Source organism: Heptranchias perlo, unplaced genomic scaffold (genome assembly GCF_035084215.1).
Source record: "Heptranchias perlo isolate sHepPer1 unplaced genomic scaffold, sHepPer1.hap1 HAP1_SCAFFOLD_56, whole genome shotgun sequence".
NCBI lineage: Eukaryota > Metazoa > Chordata > Chondrichthyes > Hexanchiformes > Hexanchidae > Heptranchias > Heptranchias perlo.
The window spans coordinates 3,030,317-3,050,396 of NW_027139581.1; the positions used below are offsets into that span (position 1 = coordinate 3,030,317).

The 20,080-nt window shown below is 48.5% G+C and overlaps 2 non-coding genes across 2 annotated transcripts; both read left to right on the plus strand.

The window, feature by feature from the left end:
- The first annotated feature begins 17,143 nt into the window (after positions 1–17,143).
- Positions 17,144–17,226, plus strand: trnal-uaa (transfer RNA leucine (anticodon UAA)). Its single transcript has one exon. It is a non-coding gene; the product is annotated as a tRNA-Leu (tRNA).
- A 660-nt stretch (positions 17,227–17,886) lies between these two features.
- On the plus strand, positions 17,887–17,968 carry trnas-aga (transfer RNA serine (anticodon AGA)). The gene has a single exon. It is a non-coding gene; the product is annotated as a tRNA-Ser (tRNA).
- The last annotated feature ends 2,112 nt before the right edge of the window (positions 17,969–20,080 follow it).

A 20,080-nucleotide genomic window follows, 5' to 3' on the forward strand; every position in this document is an offset into this window, starting at 1 on the left:
GGACGTCTCACGCTCTGAAATGTTCTCCTTGAACATTTCATCCTCTCCACCTCCCTCTCCCCCTTTAAGACCCTCCTTCACACCCAAGCTTTCGCTCACTGCTCCTAATCTCTCATTCTTTGGCTTGACGTCCATTTTCCTCACGCCTCTGTGAAGTTCCTTGGGATGTTTGTTGAAGCAGCTGAATGGTGCAAATTGCAGTGAAATGAATTATTGACTGAATCACACTTCACAACTGATCCATTCTCTGTGAAGCGTTTTGGGACATTCTGAGTTCGTGAAAGGCGTGAGATAAATACGAGACTTTCTTGATTTCAGATGGTCATTTTAAAAATGGGACAATTTCCCCTCGGAGGGAATCACAGGCCAGTCCAAATATGTTCATCCATAATCCAGACATGCGCAGTTCCCAGCAGGGTCACAGGACTGTGATCAGGACTCGGAACTCTGGGTTATTTCCCTCCTAACCCAAGGTCATTGAGGCCATTGTAACGTCCAACTGCCGACCCAGTACAGGCCCTGGATTGGAGCTGGGACCTGCTGGTGGTTTTGTTTTCCTGCGACACCAGGGCGGTGTTTTACAAGAAACCCTCTCCACAGCAGAAAGTTCTTTCACAGTGAAAGGAAATAGATTCTGTCCCTGGATTCAATAACAATTGAACATTTCACCCTGAATTCGACCAGTCTGCTGCTTTTACTCTCAGTCTGAAGTATAATTCCCTGTTTTTCTCTTCCTTACAGTGAACTTCGTGACGATTCTGATCCTGTCTCGAGGAAGATGCCGTCTCTCCAAATGTGTCACCCGTTACATGGTGTCCATGGCAGCGGCGGATCTACTGGTCGTTATCACTGATCTGATATTCAGGCAGATTCCTATTCTTTTTTGGACTGAATTTAAGTTAATGTGGGCCTTTAAAGTGTGTAATATCCACGCCGTCCTGCTTTACGCAGCCACAGACTGTTCTGTCTGGTTCACAGTCACTTTCACCTTTGATCGATTTGTGGCCATTTGTTTCCTGAAGCTGAAAACAAAATATTGCACCGAGAAAACGGCGGCTGTGGTTCTGGGAACAGTGAGTGTGCTGTTCTGTGTGAAGAACACTTTCTGGTACTTTATGTATGGAGGTGAATATTGGATTAGTAATTCTCCCCGGTTTTGTTTTGTGTCAGATTATGTTCATTATTCACAGGTGTGGGCAGTAATTGAATTCCTTCATTATATTGTAACCCCATTTGTTCCATTTGTTCTGATTCTGCTGCTCAATGCTTTAACCGTCAGACACATTTTATTGTCGAGCAGAGTCCGCAGGAGACTCCGGGCCCACAGCAGTGGGGAGAGTCCCAATGACCCAGAGATGGAGAAGAGAAGGAAATCCATCATTTTACTGTTTGTTATATCGGGGAATTTTATCCTGTTATGGGCGGTGTTTCTGTTGTTTTTTGTATGGAACCGATTGTATGTGTTAGACTTTATTCCTGTGTATCTACCTGAATTTGTACAAGAACTGGGATTTCTGCTCCAGCTCCTGAGTTGCTGCACCAACACGTGTATTTATGCCGTGACCCAGACTAAATTCAGAGAGGAGTTGAAGAATGTGGTGAAATATCCCGTCACTGGAATTATTAAATTCATTAAATAATGAGAAGACTTTCCATCATCACAAGGTGTTGGTCTGGTGTTCTGCCCAATCCCCTCATCTCTGTGATACAAACACAGTGAGGCCGGTTTTCATCTTTCACCGCCCGGATTTAGTGACTAACAGGGACGGTCGAGGTGGGGAAGTCCGCGGAGATCAGTCCCGCTTGATTCCTGCTGGTTTTTAGCCCCGTTCAGTCCTCTGGTGCGGCCTGGGGCGGGTGGATGAAGCTCCCGTCCGCCAGGCTCTTGTTTCATGTGTTCACACAAGGCGGGCGGGCGGGGCACACATGCAGCCCGTGGTTTGAGGACCAGAGAATCATATTTTAATAATCATTTTACGTCTCCTTAGGAACAGAGGAACAGGAGTCGGCCATTTAAACCCTCGAGCGTGTTCCCCCATTCTATTAGTTCAAGTTCGATCTGTATATTAACTCCATTTACCCGCCTTGGATTTGAACACTAAATACCCGCCCCGAACAAAAATCGATCAATCTCAGTTCTGACATTTTCAATTGATCCCCATCCTCAACAGCTTTTTGGAGGAGAGGGTTCCAGATTTCAACTGCCCTTTGTGTGAAGAAGTGATTCCTGACATCACCCCTGAACGGACTACCTTTAATTTTAAGGTTATGCCCCCTTGTTCTGGACTCCCCCACCAGAGGAAATAGTTTCTCTCTATCTTCCCCATCAAATCCTTTAATCATCTTAAATACGACCATTAGATCAGCCCTCAATCTTCGATACTGAAGGGAATACAAGCCTGGTCTGTGCAGTCTCTCCTCATAATTTAACCTTTTTAGCCCCGGTATCATTCTGGTGAATCTGTGCTGTCCCCCCTCCAAGGCCCATATATCCTTCCTGAGGTGCGCTGCCCAGAACTGAATGCAGTCTCCAGATGGGGTCGAACCAGAGCTCAGCACAGCTTTAACATAAATTCCACCCTTTGTGTTCCAGCCCGTTTTGATCAGGCTCAAAGTTCCATTTGTGTTTTCAATTATTTTTTGGACCTATCCTTCAGCTTTTAGTGATTTCTGGACTTGGACCCCACAATCTCTCTGCTCTTCCGCAGTCCCGAGCATCTCACCATTTAGACAATCTGATCTATCTTTCTTAGGTCGAAAGCGGATGACCTCACACTTTCCCACATTGAACTCCATCTCCCACAGTTTTGCCCATTCATTTAATCTTTCAACGTCCCTTTGCAACTATCTGCTCCCATCTACAATATTTATTGCGCTTCCTAACTTATTGTCGTCAGTGAACTTCGATATACGGCTCTCTATTCCTTCATCCAAGTCATTTATAAATACAGTGAAAAGCTGAATCCCCAGTACAGATCCCTGGGGACACCACTGGTCACGTCCTGCTGATTTGAGTCAATACCCATTGTTCCCACTCTCTGTCTCCCACCTCCTAACCAATTCCCTGTCCAAGACAATGGGTTGTCTCCAATTTCATGCACTCTCGATTTTGTCAACAGACTCTTCTGTGGAACCTTGTCGAACGCCTTCTGGAAGTTCATATAAATAACATCCATAGACACTCCTAATCTACCACATTAATTAGCTCCTCAATAAAATCAACCAGCTTCGTTCGACATGGCAGCAGGACAGGTGGATAAGGTGGTTAAGAAGGCATATGGAATGCTTTCCATTATTAACTGAGGCATAGAATATAAAAGCAGGGATATTATGCTGGAACTGTATAAAACACTAGTTCGGCCACAGCTTGAGTACTGCGCACAGTTCTGGTCACCACATTACAGGAAGGATGTCATTGCACAAGAGAGGGTGCAGAGGAGATTTACGAGGATTGTTGCCAGGACTGGACAATTTTAGCTCTGATGACAGATTGGATAGTCTGGGGTTGTTTTCCTTGGAACATAGGAGGCTGAGGGGTAATTTGATTGAGGTGTACAAAATTATGTAGGGCTTGGATAGAGTGGATCAGAAGGTCCGATTTCCCGAAGCGGAGGGATCAATAACCAGAGGGCATAGATTTAAAGTGATTGGTGGAAGGATTAGAGCAAAAATGAGGAAAATGTTTTCACCCAGAGGGCGGTGGGGGCCTGGAACTCACTGCCTGAGAGGGCGGTATAGGCAGAAACCCTTCACTCATTTGAACAATACCTGGATGTGCACCTGAAGAGCCGTGACCTGCAGGGCGACGGACCAAATGCGGGAAAATGGGATGAGGCTGGCTGGCTCATTTCTCAGCCGGCGCGGACACGATGGGTCGAATGGCCTCCTTCTGTGCCGTAAATTTTCTATGATTCTATGATTCTAAGAGGTCCAGGATCAATTTATAGCTTATTGAGTAAGACATGTCACTGTCCCGGAAACTCCCTGTCCCTCGGTATCTGTGTCCGGGGAGAAGCTGATGGATTTGTGTGACCTTCTTCAGGTGAATCTTTGTGTTCATCGAGGTGATGGATGTCAGAGTCTGGAAATGGGACATTTAATCAGTCAGAGCACCTCTTGTCAGTATCCGGGACTCCCAGGTCAGGCACAGATCAGTTTACATACAACAACAACAAGTTGCATTCATGTAGCGCCTTTAACATAATAAAAGGTCCCAACGCGTTTCACAGGAGCGATTATCAAACAAAATTTGACACTGAGCCACATAAGGAGATATGAGGACAGGTGACCAAAAGCTTGGCCAAAGAGGTAAGATTTAATGAGCGTCTTAAAGGAGGAGAGAGAGGCGGAGAGGCGGAGAGGTTTTGGGAGGGAATTCCAGAGCTGAGGGCCGAGGCAGCTGAAGGCACGGCCGCCAAAGGTGGAGTGATTTAGGAGAAAGGCAGAAATTTCGGAGGGTTGTAGGGCTGGAGGAGGATACAGAGATAGGGAGGGGCGAGGCCATGTTGGAATTTGGAAACAAGGATGAGAATTTTAAAATCGAGGTGTTCCCAGACCGACCAAAAGCAAGCACAGGGGTGATGGATGAACAGGACTTGGTGCGAGTCAGAATACGGGAAGCAGAGTTTTGGATCAGCTCAAGATTATGGAGGGTGGAAGATGAGAGGCCGGCCAGGAGATCATTGGAATAGTCAAGTCTAGAGGTAACAAATGCATGGATGAGGGTTTCAGCAACAGGTGAGCTGAAGTGGGCTGGAGATGCGCAATGTTGCAGAGGTGGAGGTAGTTGGTCTTGGTGAAGGAGAGGATATGTGAGTAAATCTCCCTCTACGCTGTCCATTCAAACACGCCCGGGGCAGTTACAGCACGGGTTAGATACAGAATAAAGCTCCCTCCACACTGTCCCATCAAACACTCCCGGGGCGGTTACAGCACGGGCGAGATACAGAGTAAAGCTCCCTCTGCACTGTCCCATCAAACACTCCCGGGGCAGGTACAGCACGGGTTAGATACAGAGCAAAGCTCCATCCACACTCTCTCATCAAACACTCCCAGGGCAGGTACAGCACGGGTCAGATACAGAGCAAAGCTCCATCCACACTCTCTCATCAAACACTCCCAGGGCAGATACAGCACAGCTTTGCTCCGTATCTAACCCGTTAGAATGTGTGATGTTTGTACCGAGATTGTGAAAATATAAGAAATAATAATAGGGATAATGAGAAAATTAGTGGAGAAGAATAATTTCTGGGAGACAAGGTCTTCCTGTAAATCAGAGATTAGAGAAATTCCGGCTGTCTTTTCTTCGATACCTGCCGAAACCCAGCCGAGAAGACAAAGAAGAGTGAGGTACAGAGATAGGTCACTGCAGGGTATAAAAGTGAGGGTATAGTGATGAAAGGGGAGACTCTGGACTGGAGACAACGGAGATCAAGCTCAGGGCGCCTGAGGTTCCATCCAGCGGGCTGACCTCGTGTAAGTTACTGTGGACACGGGGGACTTGGATGTTTACTCTGATTGATGGATGGATATAAGATACGATAGAGGATAGAGAATCTGCTCATCTCATATTTCGTAATAAAGTATTAAAGTTGCTGATGCTAGACTCTCAAACCTGCTAATTAATAAGACAAGGTGTTGGCTACAATCTTAAACCCCTAAGTCTCTCTGCTCCTTTAATCATTTTAAAGTTTTGCCATTGAGTGTACATTTCATCTCCTTATTCTTCCTCCCAAAATCTATCACCTCACATTTCTCTGAGTTAAATTTCATCTGACATCTACCTGCCCCATTTACTAACCTGTATATGTCACACTGAAATCACTTACAGTCCTCTTCACGCTGAGACCTGGTCCCTTTGGCGTCATTTGGAGATTTTCATCTTTTGCCCCATATACCCGAGCCCAGATCATTTCCCTATATTGAGAAGAGCAATGGTCCCAACACTGACCCTGGGGGAAACCACTGTTTACATCCCTCCAGTCTGAACAATATCCGTTATCCACGACTCTCTGTTTTCTGCCCTTTCCTTAACTTCCTGTCCACGCTGCCCCACTCCCTTCAATTCCGTGAGCCTTAATTTTATCAAAGAGCCTGCTGTGCGGCACCTTCTCAAACACCTTCAGACAATCCATCTACACAACACCCACTGCATTCCCTTCATCACCACTCTGTGTTATTCCCCCATTACTCCCTGCTGTCTGTCCTGAATTGATCCATTTTACTCACTAATGTTGAAATCTTTGCTCCGCCCAACAGGGTTCCATCTGTTTGAAGCCACAATAGAAAGGGCCAGTTTTCTCCTGGAGTTTGAGATAAATCAGGTTTCAAAATGGTGCAGAGTTTCAGCCAATGAGGGAGATCCGGGCTCAGCCCCGCCCACTCGGTGCCGCAAGTCCCGCCCCTCACTCACTACCATTGGTTGGAGTACCCGCCGCCCAATCGGTCCTCCAGCCCCGCCCCCGCTCTTCCTATTGGCCCGGAGCCCCCGTCAATGTGAGCTGAGCATGCGCGCCGGGGGATGGCGACTGAGGAAGAGGCGGCAGAAAAAGAGCTGGAGAGAGCGGGTTAATGAAGGGCGGGGATCGCAGGGCCCAGAAACACCGAGTGTCCGGCCCAGGACCCGAGAGAAAACAGGCGGCATTATCCCCCCTCCACTACCCGCCCTCCACTATCCCCCCTCCATTCTCCCCCTCCATTATCTCTCCTCCTTAATTCCCCCTCCAATCTCCCCCTCCATCATCCCCCTCCATTCTCCCCCCTCCACTACCCGCCCTCCATTCTCCCCCCTCCATTCTCCCCCCTCCACTACCCGCCCTCCATTATCCCCCTCCATTATCCCCCTCCATTCTCCCCCTCCATTCTCCCCCCTCCATTCTCCCTCCACCCCCTCTATTATCCCCCTTCTATTATCCCCCCCTCCATTATCCCCCTTTCATTCTCACTCCACCCCCTCTATTATCCCCCCTCCATTCTCCCCCCTCCATTCTCCCTCCACCCCCTCTATTATCCCCCCTCCAATATCCCCCTCCATTCTCCCCCTTCCATTCTCCCTCCACCCCCTCTATTATACCCCCTCCATTCTCCCCCTCCATTCTCCCCCCTCCATTATCCCACCACCACTCTCCCCCCTCCACTCTCCCCCCTCTCCCCCTTCATTCTCCCCCCTCCACGAACCGCCCTCCATTATCCCCCTCCATTATCCCCCTCCATTCTCCCCCTCCATTCTCCCCCCTCCATTCTCCCTCCACCCCCTCTATTATCCCCCTTCTATTATCCCCCCGTCCATTATCCCCCTTCCATTCTCCCTCCACCCCCTCTATTATCCACCCTCCATTATCCCACCTCCACTCTCCCCCCTCCACTCTCCCCCCTCTCCCCCCTTCATTCTCCCCCCTCCACGAACCGCCGGTTCCCGTTTCTCCCGTTTCGTTGCGGCCGGAAATGGAACAAAAGGCCTCGGCGCACGCGCAGTGTAACCTGGGCAATCTCAGCGAGTCAGGGAGCGTCGGTAAATGAAGGAGCAACTTGACTGTCAGGGAGTGTCTGTAAATGAAGGAATATTGGTGATGGGTCAGTGAGCATCTGTTAATAATGGAGAAACAGTGAGGGTCAGTGAGCGTCTGCAAATGAAGCACAAATGGTGATAGTCAGGAGTGTCCACAAATAAAGGAGAAATGGTGACACTCAGGAAGCATCTGTGAATTCAGGAGGAATCGTGCTGGGTCAGGGAGCATCCGTAAATAAAGGAGAAATGGTGACAGTCATGGAGAATCCGCAAATGAAGGAGAAATGGTGATGGTCAGGGAGTGTCTGTAAACGAAGGAGACATGATGACAAGTCAGGGAGTGTCTGCAAATGAATGAGAAATGATGACAGTCAGGGAGTGTCTGTAAATGAAGGAGAAATGGTGATTGTCGGGGAGCATCTCGAAATGAAGGATAAATGGTGATGGGTCAGGGAACGTCTGTAAATAATGGTAAAATGGTCATGAGCGTCTGGAGAAATGGTGATCGAAAGGGAATGTCTTCAAAGGAACGAGAAATTGCGACGGGTCAGGGAGTGTCAGTAAATGTCGGAGAAATCGTGACGAGTAAAGGATCATCGATAATTCAAGGAGAAATGGTGACCAGTCAGGGAGCGTCTGGACATGAAGGAGAATTGTTGATGGACCATCGACAAACGTTAAAAGAAGAAGAACTGATGATTGGTCAGGGAGCATCGGTGAAGAACGGAGATATGGCAGGACATACAGTCCCTCTACACCTCCATCCCTCACCAGGACATACAGTCCCTCGACACCTCCATCTCTCACCAGGACATACAGTCCCTCCACACCTCCATCTCTCACCAGGACATACAGTCCCTCTACACCTCCATCCCTCACGAGGACAGACAGTCCCTCTACACCTCCATCCCTCACCAGGACATACAGTCCCTCAACTCCTCCATCCCTCACGAGGACATGCAGTACCTCTACACCTCCATCCCTCACCAGGACATACAGTCCCTCTGCACCTCCATCTCTCACCAGGACATACAGTCCCCCTACACCTCCATCCCTCACCAGGACATACAGTCCCTCTACACCTCCATCCCTCACCAGGACATACAGTCCCCCTACACCTCCATCTCTCTCCAGGACATACAGTCCCCCTACACCTCCATCCCTCACCAGGACATACAGTCCCTCTACACCTCCATCTCTCACCAGGACAGACAGTCCCTCTACACCTCCATCCCTCACCAGGACATACAGTCCCTCTATACCTCCATCACTCACCAGGACATACAGTTCCTCCACACCTCCATCTCTCACCACGACATCCAGTCCCTCAACACCTCCAACCCTCATCAGGACATACAGACCCTCAACACCTCCATCCCTAACGAGGACATACAGTCCGCCTACACCTCCATCCCTCACCAGGACATACAGTCCCTCTGCACCTCCATCCCTCAACAGGACATACAGAACCCCTAAACCTCCATCCCTCACCAGAACATACAGTCCCCCTACACCTCCATCCCTCACCAGGACATACAGTCCCCCAACACCTCCATCCCTCACCAGGACATACAGTTCCTCTCCACCTCCATCTCTCACCAGGACATACAGTCCCTCTGCACCTCCATCTCTCACCAGGACATACAGTCGCACAACACCTCCATCTCTCACCAGGACATACAGTCCATCAACACCTGCAACCTTCTCCAGGACATACAGTCACTCTGCACCTCCATCCCTCACCAGGACATACAGTCCCTCTACACCTCCATCTCTCACCAGGACATACAGTTCGTCTACACCTCCATCCCTCACCAGGACATACAGTCCCCCTACACCTCCATCTCTCACCAGGACATACAGTCCCTCTACACCTCCATCCCTCACCAGGACATACAGTCCCTCTGCACATTCATCCCTCACCAGGGCATACAGTCCCTCTACACCTCCATCTCTCACCAGGACACACAGTCCCTCTACACCTCCATCCCTCACCAGGACATACAGTCCCCCTGCACCTACATCACTCACCGGGACATACAGTCCTTCAACACCACCATCCCTCACCAGGACATACAGTCCCCCTACACCTCCATCCCTCACCAGGACATACAGTCCCTCTACACCTCCATCCCTCACCAGGACATAAAGTCCCCCAACACCTCATCCCTCACCAGGACATACAGTCACCCAACACCTCCATCCCTCACCAGGACACACAGTCCCCCTGGACCTCCATCCCTCACCAGTACATACAGTCCCCCGACACCTCCATCCCTCACCAGGACATACAGTCCCTCTACACCTCCATCCCTCACCAGGACATACAGTCCCTCTACACCTCCATCCCTCACCAGGACATACAGTCCCTCTACACCTCCATCCCTCACCAGGACATACAGTCCCTCTACACCTCCATCCCTCACCAGGACATACAGTCCATCTACACCTCCATCTCTCTCCAGGACATACAGTCCCTCTACACCTCCATCTCTCTCCAGGACATACAGTCCCTCTACACCTCCATCTCTCTCCAGGACATACAGTCCCCCTACACCTCCATCCCTCACCAGGACACACAGTCCCCCTGGACCTCCATCCCTCACCAGTACATACAGTCCCCCGACACCTCCATCCCTCACCAGGACATACAGTCCCTCTACACCTCCATCCCTCACGAGGACATACAGTCCCTCAACACCTCCATCCTTCACCAGGACATACAGTCCCTCTACACCTCCATCCTTCAGCAGGACATACAGTCCCTCTACACCTCCATCTCTCTCCAGGACATACAGTCCCTCTACACCTCCATCTCTCTCCAGGACATACAGTTCCTCCACACCTCCATCTCTCACCAGGACAGGCAGTCCCTCTACACCTCCATCCCTCACCAGGACATACAGTCCCTCTACACCTCCATCCCTCACCAGGACATACAGTCCCTCTACACCTCCATCACTCACCAGGACATACAGTTCCTCCACACCTCCATCTCTCACCACGACATCCAGTCCCTCAACACCTCCAACCCTCATCAGGACATACAGTCCCTCAACACCTCCATCCCTAACGAGGACATACAGTCCGCCTACACCTCCATCCCTCACCAGGACATACAGTCCCTCTGCACCTCCATCCCTCAACAGGACATACAGAACCCCTAAACCTCCATCCCTCACCAGAACATACAGTCCCCCTACACATCCATCCCTCACCAGGACATACAATCCCCCAACACCTCCATCCCTCACCAGGACATACAGTTCCTCTCCACCTCCATCTCTCACCAGGACATACAGTCCCTCTGCACCTCCATCTCTCACCAGGACATACAGTCCCACAACACCTCCATCTCTCACCAGGACATACAGTCCATCAACACCTGCAACCTTCTCCAGGACATACAGTCACTCTGCACCTCCATCCCTCACCAGGACATACAGTCCCTCTACACCTCCATCTCTCACCAGGACATACAGTCCCCCTACACCTCCATCCCTCACCAGGACATACAGTTCGTCTACACCTCCATCCCTCACCAGGACATACAGTCCCTCTACACCTCCATCTCTCACCAGGACATACAGTCCCTCTACACCTCCATCCCTTACCAGGACATACAGTCCCTCTACACCTCCATCTCTCACCAGGACATACAGTCCCCCTACACCTCCATCCCTCACCAGGACATACAGTCCCTCTACACCTCCATCTCTCACCAGGACATACAGTCCCTCTACACCTCCATCCCTCACCAGGACATACAGTTCGTCTACACCTCCATCCCTCACCAGGACATACAGTCCCCCTACACCTCCATCTCTCACCAGGACATACAGTCCCTCTACACCTCCATCCCTCACCAGGACATACAGTCCCTCTGCACATTCATCCCTCACCAGGGCATACAGTCCCTCTACACCTCCATCTCTCACCAGGACACACAGTCCCTCTACACCTCCATCCCTCACCAGGACATACAGTCCCCCTGCACCTACATCACTCACCGGGACATACAGTCCTTCAACACCACCATCCCTCACCAGGACATACAATCCCCCTGCACCTCCATCCCTCACCAGGACATACAGTCCCCCTACACCTCCATCCCTCACCAGGACATACAGTCCCTCTACACCTCCATCCCTCACCAGGACATAAAGTCCCCCAACTCCTCCATCCCTCACCAGGACATACAGTCACCCAACACCTCCATCCCTCACCAGGACACACAGTCCCCCTTGACCTCCATCCCTCACCAGTACATACAGTCCCCCGACACCTCCATCCCTCACCAGGACATACATTCCCTCTACACCTCCATCCCTCACCAGGACATACAGTCCCTCTACACCTCCATCCTTCAGCAGGACATACAGTCCATCTGCACCTCCATCTCTCTCCAGGACATACAGTCCCTCTACACCTCCATCTCTCACCAGGACATACAGTCCCTCTACACCTCCATCTCTCACCAGGACATACAGTCCCCCTACACCTCCATCTCTCTCCAGGACATACAGTCCCTCTGCACCTCCATCACTCACCAGGACATACAGTCCCTCTGCACCTCCATCTCTCTCCAGGACATACAGTCCCTCTACACCTCCATCTCTCTCCAGGACATACAGTCCCTCTACACCTCCATCTCTCTCCAGGACATACAGTCCCTCTACACCTCCATCTCTCTCCAGGACATACAGTCCCTCTACACCTCCATCACTCACCAGGACATACAGTTCCTCCACACCTCCATCTCTCTCCGGGACATACAGTCCCTCTACACCTCCATCTCTCTCCAGGACATACAGTCCCTCTACACCTCGATCACTCACCAGGACATACAGTTCCTCCACACCTCCATCTCTCACCAGGAAATACAGTCCCTCTACACCTCCATACCTCATCAGGACATACAGTCCCTCTACACCTCCATCTCTCACCAGGACATACAGTCTCTCTACACCTCCATCCCTCACCAGGACATACAGTCCCTCTACACCTCCATCTCTCACCAGGACATACAGTCACTCTAAACCTCCATCCCTCACCAGGACATACAGTCCCTCTACACCACCATCTCTCACCAGGACATACAGTCCCTCCACACCACCATCCCTCACCAGGACATACAGTCCCTCTACACCTCCATCTCTCACCATGACATACATTCCCTCTACACCTCCATCTATTTTTTTCTCTCTGTTTTCACAGTGGAATACACAAAAAGCATAACAAAAATGATGGGGAACCAGAGGGTAAATGAGAGGAAGGAACTTAATACAATTAATATCACTGGAGAAAAAGTACTGGACAAACTAATGGGACTAAAAGCCGACAAATCCCCTGAACCAAATGGCTTACATCTGTGGGTCCTAAAAGAGGTGGCTGCAGAGATAGTGGATGCATCGGTTATGATCTTCCCAAATTCTCTAGATTCTGGAATGATCACAGTGTATTGGAAGATAGCACATATTATCCCGCTATTCAAGAAGGGAGGGGGAGAGAAAACAAGGAACTGCACATCAATTAGCCTGACCTCTGCCGTTGGGAAAATGTTGGAATCCATTATTGAGTAAGTGGTAACAGGGCACTTAGAACATCATAATATGATTAGGCAGAGTCAACATGGTTTTATGAAAGGGGAATCGTGTTTGACAAATTTATTTGAGTTTTTTGAGGATGCAACTCGCAGGATCGATAACGGGGAACCAATGGATGTCCTATATTTGGATTTTCAAAAGACATTCGATGAGATGCTACATCAAAGTTTGTTGCACAATGTAAGCGTTCATGGAGTTGGGATAATCCATCAGCACGGATAGAGGATTGGTTAACGGACAGAAAATAGAGTACGGATAAATGGGTCATTTTCAGGTTGGCAGGCTGTAACGAGTGGGGTACCAAAAGGATCGGTGATTGGGCCTCAGCTATTTACAATCTATATCAATGACTTAGATGAATGGACCGAGTGTAATGTATCCAAGTTTGCTGATGATACAAAGATAGGTGGGAAAGTAAGCTGTCGGGAGGACAAAAAGAGTCTGCAAAGGGATATAGACAGGCTAAGTGAATGGGTAAGAAGGTGCCAGGTGGAGTATGATGTGGGGAAATGTGAGGTTTTACAATTCGGTATGAAGAATAGAAAAGTAGAATATTTTTATATGGTGAGAAATTAGTAAAATTTGGTGTTCAGGGAGAATTGGGTGTCCTCGTACAAGAAACACAAAAAGTGATTATGCAGGTGCAGCAAGCAATGAGGAAGGCAAACGGCATGTTGGCGTTTATTGCAAGGGGGTTGGAGTACAAGAGTAAGGAAGTCTTACTACAGTTGTATAGGGCATTGGATAGACCTCACCTAGAGTACTGTGCAGAGTTTTGGTCTCCTTATCTAAGGAAGGATATACTTGCCTCAGAGGCGCTGTAACGAAGGTTCACGAGATTAATTCCTGGGGTGAGAGGTTTGTCCTGTGAAGAGAGGTTGAGTAGAATGGGACTATACTTTCTGGAGCTTAGAAGAATGAGAGGTGATTTCATTGGAACATATAAGATTATGAGGGTGCTTGACAGGGTAGATGCCGAGAGGCTGATTTCTCTGGCTGGAGAGTCGAGAACTAGGGGGCATAGTCTCAGGGTAAGGGGTCGGCCATTCAAGACTGAGATGAGGAGGAATTTCTTCACGAAGAGGGTTGTGAATCTGAGGAATTCTCAACCCCAGAGGGCTGTGGATGCTGAGTGATTCAATATATTCAAGACTGAGATCGATAATTTTTTGGACTCTCGGGGAATCAAGGGATATGGGGATCGGGCGGGAAGTGGAGTTGAGGTCGAAGATCAGCCATGATCTTATTGAATGGCGGTGCAGGCTCGAGGGGCCGTATGACCCATTCCTGCTCCTATTTTATCTTCTTATGTTCCTATAATGCTCGATGCTATATTTTAAAAATTGAAAGAAGTGATTTGTTTCCCAAACAGAATTAAAACGATGGGATTCTTGACATTCTCCAGTAATTTGAACCGGCCATTCCATATCCAGACCCAGTGTTACCATGAGGCTATCAATGTGTGTTCATGGATTTCCAAGTGTGTTATATTTAATTCGAGTTGTGACGAATGTTCCTGTCACGTTTTCAACATTGAAATCTGTGTGTTCAGAGAGAAAAATCCACGCGGTGGACCGCGGTTCAATTCCCCTACGAGTAGGTTACACTTTTGCTGCCTTTAACAGATTCACTTTCATTTCTCTTGCAATTTATCTGCAATATTGGATGCGAAAAATACACTGAAAGACAAACTCGGACCATCCCACTTTCCACAATTTAATTTCACTGATATTCCAGCGATTTTAAAAGCTGCTCTCTGCCTCACCCTTCACCTCGTTGTCAGAACCAACAGTTAATCTGTTTTTTGGTGGTGTTGTTTGAGGAAAGATTACCGTCCAGGCTTCCAGCCATGAGCATCGCAAAGTCCCACAAACCGCAATGACAAAGTAACAGGTACATAATACGGATGGGAAACGAGTGGAACTGAGCAGTATGAAAGTGTAACGGGATTAAATTAAAGTGTTTCAATTGTTGCTTGTTATTGTCGTTCTGACAACAAAGATCCCACATACAGCAATGAAAAGGATGGCCAGTTAATCTGTTTTTTGGTGGTGTTGATTGAGGGAGGATTGTCGTCCAGGTTTTCAAATATGCGCACAGCAAGATCCCACAAACAGCAATGACAAAATAACAATTACATAATGCAGATGTAAAACGAGTGGAACTGAGCAGTATGAAAGTGCAACGGGATTAAATTAAAGAGCTACCGGGAGTGGGGTTCACCCGGGTGTAAACCAATTGGATCATAAGTCCTTAACCACTCGGCCCTGTGCTTCATGACACTTTATTTAACTTTCCACGGGCCACTGGTGAAAGAAGACTAACCGAACACTTTTCCATCTCTTTGTTGGATCATGTCCAGAGTAAAATTATGTGAGGAACGCGGGAGAGAGCGAGGGAGAGAAAGAAAGAGACAGAGACCCCTTCAGAAAAACGTCGAAAATGTGAGGCCCACACACACACGGACATGCGCACATGGAGTGACTCAAACAGACAGAGAGAGACGGACTATCGATAATTTGGCACATTTTTGTTCTATTTCTGTTGTAGATTTTGTGAAATCTTGCAGATCAATTCCAATGAGCATAAAACTCGAGGTGTTGAAAGCCGTGCATTTTTAATTCACTAAAGAATGAGTAATTCCACAAGAAGTTTGCTGCATGTTAAAATGCAGATAATGGGATCCCCAGTCGGCAGGATCCGAACCTGCGCGGAGAGATTCCAATAGATTTTTAGTCCATCGCCTGAACCACTCGGGGACACTCACCACCATATGAACTCAGCGAGTAGGATGGCCGCGTGCTTGAGGCATTGGGTTCAACATCCCATGGGTTTATACCCGCGTGGTTTCAAACCCCACTTCTGATAATTGTTATTGGCGTTGCGTTTTGATACTGCTCATTGACACGTCTGTTCGATCGGCCTTCTGCACTTTTCACTCTGTCATTGCTGTTTGTGGGAACTTGCTGTCCGCAAATTTCGAAACCTGGACGATAATCAACACCACCAAAAAGCCGATGAACTCACCATCCATTTCATTGCTGTTTGTGAGATCTTTCTGGTGAACCTCCTCTGCGCCCTTTCCGATGCCTTTCTCTCTCTGTCTCTCCCCGTCCCTCACCACGACACTAACGAGGAACTGGCACAGGACGGAAAATGAAGCTTTTAAAGGCAGCAAAATTTCCACCACCGGTCGGGAAATTGAACCGCGGGTGCAACGAATAACAGGCAAGGATGCTCACCACGATACGAACGAGGAGCTGGTGTCGTCTGGTGATGGACACGCACCACAGATGGCGTTCGACAGCCTTCAAATTTCAGTGAATCTATTTTAAACATTTATTTGATGACAATTAGTTTAACTTCCTCCTTCAACTCACACCACCAAAATGCAAATTAACTGGCCATTCATTTCACTGTTGTATGCGGGATCTTTCTGATAAACCTCCTCTACGCCCTGATCAGGGCCTCTCTCAGGCTCCGTCTCTCTTCCTGTGTCTCGCTCTCTGTTTCCCTTTCTTTCTATTTCTCTCTCTATCTCTCTGTTTAGGGTTGCTGGATTAGCCCGGGTCTTCTCACAGCTCGATTCGACGTATTCATTACTTGCAAATTTTTGGGGTTCTGACAACGAGGTGAAGGGTGAGGCAGAGAGCAGGTTTTAAAATCGCTGGAATATCAGTGAAATTAAATTGTGGAAAGTGGGATGGTCCGAGTTCGACATTCAGTGTATTTTCCACATCAAATAGTGGAGATAAATTGCAAGATCAATGAAAGTGAAGCTTTCAAAGGCAGCAGCACTGGAACCTCGACACAGGAGAATTTAACCTGGATCAACCGCTTGACAGACGGGGATACTCAGCACTGCACGAACGAGGAACTGGCGTGAGCGGGTGATGGACACTCCCCACAAATGGCGTGAGACACGCTTCAAATTTCAGTGAATCTGTTCCAACCATTCATTTCATGACAAAGAAAAGCGTAGAAGAAGTGACAGTCAGGTACATTACACATAGAACAAATTTGCGAATTGACCAGGATGGCCGAGAGGTTAAGGCGTTGGACTTAAGATCCAATGGGTTTATACCCGCGTGGGTTCGAACCCCACTCCTGGTATGTATTATTCTGTTGAATTTTGATACAGCTCATTGACTCTCTTTTTCCATTTGCATCACAGAATCACAGAAAGTTAACACCACGAAAGGAGGCCTTTACGCCCATCGAGTCCGTGCCGGCTCTATGCAAGACCAATCCAGCTGGTCCCACTCCCCAGCCCGATCCCCGTAGCGCTGCAATTTTTTTCCTTTTAAGTACTTATCCTGTTCCGTTTTGAAAGTCATGATTGAATCTGCCCCCATCACCCCGTCGGGGTGCTGAATTAGCCCGGGTCTGTTCACAACGCGACTCTGCCTTTCATTTCTTGCTCATTATGGTGGTTATGACATCGAGGTGACGCGGAGAGTGAGATTTAAAATCGCTGAAATATCAGTGAAATTATATTGTGGAAAGTGGGATTGTCTGAGTTATTTTATGTGTGTTTTTTTACACGTCCAATGTTGGAGATAAATGAAAACTTTAAAGGTAGAAGAAGTTCATCGTCCAGGTGTACTTGAAGCCAGGTCGACCAGGGATACCCACCACGATACAAAAACGAGTGACTGGCATGAACATCCGACGCCCTGAGCGACGGTTGAGACCGATACCAATTCCGTGACTCTGTGTTGCAGAGCGCTGGATTATTGCGATTTTAAGTGAGCAGCATTGGGTTTTAAACAAGTAGTCGTGGCCGAGTGGTTAAGGCGATGGACTAGAAATCCATTGGGGTCTCCCCGCGCAGGTTCGAATCCTGCCGACTACGGTTTAGATTTTTCTTTTCACAGCTTTTATCTCTGCTTTTCAACCAATCCGAGTGTGTGTGAAATGAAAATGCGAGAATTCATTATTAAGAAGTAGTGGCAGGACATTCGCGGACTCACAATACAATCTAAAATAGTCAACATGGTTTTATGAATGGGAAATCGTGTCTGACAATTTTATTTGAGTTCTTTGAGGAAGTAACGAGCAGGGTGGATGAAGGGGAACCAATGGATGCAGTATATTTGGATTTACAAAAGGCATTCGATGAGATGCCACATAAAAGGTGGTATCCCCGCTGCTTGTTATTCTCCACGCTTGCACACACCCGTGCCTTCTGCCGCTTCCTGCCACGCTGCAGCCACTGCTTCTGGCCTTGACCTCGCAGAGAATAGCAGGCACATGATAAGAGCTCATGGATTGACGATTGGCGAACGAACAGAAAACAGAGAGTCGGGATAAAAGGGTCATTTTCAAAATGACAATCTATAACTAGTGGGGTCCCACACGGATCAGAGCTGGGGCCTCAACTATTTACAATATATTTCAATGACTTTGATGAAGAGACAGAGTGTATTGTGGCCAAATTTGCTGATGATACGAAAATAAGTGGAAAAACAAGTTGTGAGGGTGACACAAAGAATCTGCAAAGGGATATTGACAGGTTAAGGGAATGGGCAAAACATTGGCAGATGGAATATAATGTGGGAAAATGTAAATTCATCCACTTTGGAGGAGAAATAAAAAAGCAAAATATTGTTTGAATAGAGAAATACAACAAAATGCTGCAGTACAGAGGGATCTGGGTGTCCTCGTACACGAAACACAAAACGTCAACACACAGATGCAGCAGGTAATCCAGAAGGCAAACTGAACGTTGAACTATTGTGAGAAAGACAGAGAAACGGACACTCCCACTGAAAAGCTCAGAAAAAGTGAGACACACACACATTACACACAGAGGCATGGTCGTTCTTTGTGCCCGTCTGTTGCAGAGCGATGGATCGTGGCAATTTTAAGTGGGCAGCATTTCGCTAAACTCAAGCAGTCGTGGCGGGGGTTGTTTCAAGCGATGGATAAAAAAATCACTGTGGTCTCCCCGGGCAGGTTCGAGTCTTGCCGACTATGGTTCAGAACTTTCTTTTCAACCCATTCACGTCTGCGTTTCAACCTACACGTGTGTGTCTGTGTGTTAGTGTGTGTAACTGTATGTGTGATTATCTATCTGTGTATCAGTGTCTGTTTGGACATGGCTGCGTGTGTGTAATGTGTCTGTGCGAGTGTGTCTCACAGCTGAGTGCAGTGGATACAACAAAAGCTACGGGCCCCGACAACATCCCGGCTCTCGTGCTGAAGACTTGTGCTCCAGAACTAGCGGCGCCTCCAGCCAAACTGTTCCAGTACAGGTACAACACTGGCATCTACCCGACAATGTGGAAAGTTGCCCAGGTGTGTCCTGTCCATAAAAAGCAGGACACAACCAATCTGGCCAATTACCGCCCCATCAGTCTACTCTCAATCATCAACAAAGTGATGGAAGGTGTCGTCGACAGTGCTATCAAGCGGCACCTGCTCACCAATGCTCAGTTTGGGTTACGCCAGGACCATTCGGCTCCAGACCTCATTACAGGCTTTGTCCAAACATGGACAAAAGAGCTGAATTCCAGAGGTGGGGTGAGAGTGACTGCCCTTGACATCAAGTTTGCATTTGACCGAGTGAAGTACCAAGGAGCCCTCGTAAAATTGAAGTCAATGGGAATCAGGGTTAAAACTCTCCAGTGGCTGAAGACACACCGAGCAAAAGGAAGATGGTTAGTGGTTGCAAAAGGCCAATCATCGCGGCCCCAGGACACTGCTGCAGAAGTTCCTCAGGTCCATCCACCACCCTAAACATTCACTCCCTCCACCACCGGCGCACAGTGGCTGCAGTGTGTATCATCTACAGGATGCACTGCAGCAACTCGCCAAGGCATCTTCGACAGCACCTCCCAAACCCGCGACCTCTACCACCCAGAAGGACAAGGGCAGCAGGCGCATGGGAACAACACCACCTGCACGTTCCCCTCCAAGTCACACACCATCCCGACTTGGAAATATATCGCCGTTCCTTCATCGT